We start from the raw sequence: 5,017 nt of genomic DNA on the forward strand, positions 1-5,017 counted from the left end.
TAGAAACTGGTTCTTCAATGACTCGTATGTTGAATATTATGTTCAAAATATTTAAAAAACAGTCAGATAAATTGGAGAGGTGAGTTTTAAAGTAATTTACTTTATCATTGTAAAATAATATTGGATAATATTATATTATGATAAATATTGCAAGAATACAATAAGGCCATTATTAAAATATTATTGTTTCTATAGCCATTTTTGGACTGGCCTGGGAGCTCCTGAGCAGTGGTTCCACTCTGGAAGCTTGTTTCTTGTGTCTGGATGGGGGTCACATAAGGAAAGTTTTGGGTTGTGTTTGATTTGTGATATTGGTTTCCCCCACCGCCACAAGTGGGTGTCATTTGGCCTTTGGTCCCTTTTGGACAATAAAGGGTGCTAAAGAGTGTGTCTTTAAAACTACATAGGGCCCTCAAGCCTGCGACCTTCAGGCCAAATTTACTAATTTTAGCATTAACATTCTTTAAGTGGTACAGCAGTTGTTTTTCTATTTGCTGTACCGAATAACTTGGAGTTCCTTGATACTGAACACTGTGCAATAGCCATATCAAGTACCATAATGGTTACCCATCATGGACAGTGCTTAGAGGAACTTCCAGATTGATTCAGGTTTGGAAGCAGAGTAGAATCCACTTCCTAAATCAGATGCCTCTGTAAACTCTATAATCATACAGAGATTATGTTAATTAGAGGACAGAGTTCCAGTCTTTTGTTCATAGGGCCTCTATGAGTCATATTCAACTTGACGACACTTAACCACTGCTAAGTGAAACTAGTGTTGTTATATTTGAAGGAATATTCTTCCACTTTGTACATCACTCTTCGTCATTTTGCAGTACTGAGGTAACCTGGGTTTGCTTTGATGCTGAAACTTGTGCCATTGGGGTGTCACATGACATAATGGTCTCCCAATGTGGACAGTGTTTGGTGGATCTCTCAGTTGTAATACAGTTTTAGAAGCAGGAATGGCATCTACTTCCTAAACCACATGCCTATGGAAACTCTGTGAACTTGGAGAAATGACTATAATTATGGAAAGCACTAGGTCTTTTGTTCATAGTTGCTATGAGTCGTACTCAACTCAATAGCAATCAACAACAACAACATAGCTATTTAATATTATATATATATTATGTATTATATATATGAATTATAATGGCAATAAAATGTGGTTTGTGCATAGGCTTTTTCACTTAGTTATAATTCTTTGCAAATTCAAAGTTATGTTTCTAAATACATGCTTTAAAGCATATATTTAGAAAAGTTTTTATTACATGTTGTTTTAAAGAATATAAAATATAAACGCTGAATATTTGGGAAATTATACATTTTAAGAATTTCTTATTTGAATCTAATGATCATTACCTACAAAAGAGTGGAATGGAACTACCTCAGAAAGTGGAGAAAAATATTTAGGAAATGGTTAAAAATGGAACTTGAATTAAGTGATAGTAATAAATTTGGTATGTAACTGAGCCAACCCTCACACTTACCTTTTATCTGATCAGTGTCCATTTCAGAAGGATAGGATCCTAACTTTGACTGATTAAGTCTTTAACATATTCTGGGTATTGTAGGATGCTTATTTCCATGAACTTTTTCTTTTACATTAGACTTGAATATTAAAGCAGTAGATGTATATTCTATTATATACTATGAAGTTTCATTTCAGACTATTGGTGCTATTCATAATTGGTTTTAGAAATTATGCAAAAGCATTTGACTGTGTGGATCACAACAAGCTATGGGTGACTCTGAGAAGAATGGGAATCCCAGAGCATTTGATTGTGCTTATGTGAAACCTCTACTTGAACCAGGAGGTAGTCGTTAGAATAGAACAAGGAAACACTGCATGATTCACAATCGGGAAAGATTTACTCCAGGGATGTATACTGTCTCCATACCTTTTCAATCTATATGCAGAACAGATTATCTGGGACACTGCTATGGGCTGGTTTTGACTCAACAGTACACAACAACAACAACAGTACATAAAAAGGATTCTACATTAAGACCATGTGGGATTTATTTAAGGAAAACAAGATAGATTTAACAAACAGATATTCATGAATTATACTCTTCTATTTGAATAGAAGACAAGCATTACTTTATAATATTTCAGAGAAAAAGCATTTGAAAAATGCAACCATTCATTATAAAATATTCAACAAAATAGTAAAAGTAGAAGGAGGTTACTTCCTCAGTCTGAAAAAGGATATCTACAAAACCTTATAGCTAATATTTCACTTAGGAATGGTGGAGCAAGATGGTATTAGAAGTAGTTTGTGCTCCTGAGGTGTTAGCCTAATAGTTTATTTTTTTAGCCTTAGTTAGCCGCCGCTAGCCTCCAGCTACATTAACTGAATATACTTGATCAGCATCAGCTGTGGGATAAGTGAAAGAATGCTTCCCACACTGAGCAACAAGACTTAATGTGAGAGACTTTAAGCAAGACTTAAGGAGAGCAAGGCTTGTGATGGCAAGACCTGATGAGAGTGAGACTCAGGCAGCAGAGGGACAGGCATTACTATGGAGAAACTGCAGCAGGGTGTGACCTGAGATTTCTTGCATTTGGTCTGGCCACAGTTAAAGGTTTGGCTGTTTTTGTCAGATGCTTGGAGGAAAAGCTGACTTATAACTGTACTTGAGCAAACCTTGTTGTATGATTTGGATTTGACTACTGAACTAAAGTTCAGAGCCTGGACTAATTGAGGAATTGTGTCTAGGGACTGTTGGGCTAAATCTTGGATTTGCATTGGGTAGTATTCTTTGTTTCCCCCATTCTCCAACTTCCTTCCCTAATAACCCCATTTTTGGTACCATAACTGTGAATCTGCAAGTCAGCAATCAATAAATGAACCCCCTTGGTACTACTGTGGCTTTAGAGGCACCATGGGTCTGGGCTATGTGCCTTCTTTATCTACTTTCTACTTGAGGCAATGAGGGGCTATGCTATTCTTACTCCCTCTGGCCCTTCCAGAGAGATACCCATGTACCTGTGCCCCATGTCTTGTTTTCTGCTCCTCTTTAGACAACTCCAATTCCTCTTACCCCAACAAATCCAGAAGTAAGCAGGCAAAAGTAGTGGATGCAGTGGACTAGGGGTAAGGGTCATGTCTGGTATTGTGGCTATTATTTTGCTACTGTGGATGTTATTAATGGGGATGGTTCTCCTTTGTGGAGTTAACAGAAGACAGACTCTACCACTCCCATGTTACCCCTACTTCTTTTACACAGAGCCATTCTATGAAGCAAGCTTAACCCTAATACTAAACTAGGTCAACACATCACAAAAAAAAGAAAACTCTAGAGCAATAACCCCTCATGAACATGGATGCAAAAATCCTTAACAAAATCCTGGCTAGTAAAATCCAACCATATATAACAAAAATAATTCATGACCAAGTGGGGTTCATTACAAGAATGCAAGGATGGTTCAACATAACTACAACAACAACAACTAAAAAAATCAAATAGAAACCCAAATAAACAAGAAAAGAAATCAATGTAATTCATCACATTGATAAAGCAAAGAATAAGAACTACATGATCTTATGAGTTGAAGAAGAAAAGGCCTTTGACAAAATTCAACACCCCTTTCTGATTAAAACAAAACAGAAACAGAGAGGAATTTCCTCAACCTAGTTAAAAGTGTAAACAAAAAACCAAACAAACCAAGAGCCGGCATCATTTTCAATGGAGAGAGACTAAAGGCATTTCCTTTGTGAGCAGGGACAAAGCATGGGTGCCTACTATCAATCATTCCTATTGTACTGCAAGTACCAGCCAGGACAATAAGGTAGGAGAAGAAAATAAGAAGCATCCAAATTGGTTAAGAAATGGTAAAACTAGTGCTATATACAGACAATATGATCATGGACACAGAAAACCACAAAGATTCAACAAAAATATTTTTAGACCTAGAGACTAGTGGAGTGGCAGGATACAATATCAACATATAAAACTCAGCTGGATTTCTCTACAGCAACAAAGGAAGCACAGAAATGGATATTTGAAAAGCAATATTATTTGCAACAGCCAATTACAAGATGAAATACTTAGAAATAAACCTAAATAGAGATACAAAAGACCTATGTAACCTTGTGGTTTCTCTTCTCCCCCCCCCCCCTCAGGCCACCTGACACATTCCCTTCCCTCTTTGAATATCCATACACATCTTACAGGTTATCCCTTTGTTTTTCCAATGATGGTCTTTTTAAAATTTTTTTCCCCAGATAGCAAGTTTATAAAAAAAAGTCAATATTTCATTACAGAATTTCAAGTAAAAACAATTAGAACCATTACACATCCATTTGAATGGGTAAAACTGGGGGAGATAAAGCAGTCCTAATTACTTTTGAGAGTGTCTCCCAACAGTAACTCTCACTCTTTAATAGGAGAAATGCAACATAGTATAGCCAAGACAGAACTGTTTGTCCGTGGTATATTCAATACCATTCTCTAGCACCACAATTCGAAGGCATCGACTCTCCTTCTATCATCCCTAGTCATTGTCCAGCTCTCTGATGCATAGAAAGTAATTGCAAAGACAATTGCCTGGACCAGGCACACCTTGGTCTCTAGACTGAAATCATTAGTGGTCTTGCATTTTTCTTATGTGTCTAAGTTAGTTCATTTAGTCCCATTCACACTAGCTTCTCTCCTGTTATATAATATTTTTCAGAATCATTGCTACTGAGTGCTACATAGTGTTTCATCATGTGAATATACCATGTAATCCATTTGTTTGTTGCTGGACTTTTGTGCAGTTTCCAAGTTCTTGCAATTGCAAATAATGCTGCTATGAACATCAGTGTATGAATCTCCATTTATGTCTCAGTTCTATTTTCCTTCAGACATATTCTTAGCAGTGGAATAGCTGGGTCATATAGAATCTCTATGCTATTGCTGGTATTTGAAAATACTAGTCATGTAATTTCCACTGTTACAGCAACACACAGGCACCATAATATAACAGATTGACATATACTATATATATATATATAGTATAGTAGAA

This window comes from Elephantulus edwardii, unplaced genomic scaffold (genome assembly GCF_000299155.1).
Source record: "Elephantulus edwardii isolate Elephantulus edwardi_28Jun2011 unplaced genomic scaffold, EleEdw1.0 scaffold00146, whole genome shotgun sequence".
NCBI classification, from domain to species: domain Eukaryota; kingdom Metazoa; phylum Chordata; class Mammalia; order Macroscelidea; family Macroscelididae; genus Elephantulus; species Elephantulus edwardii.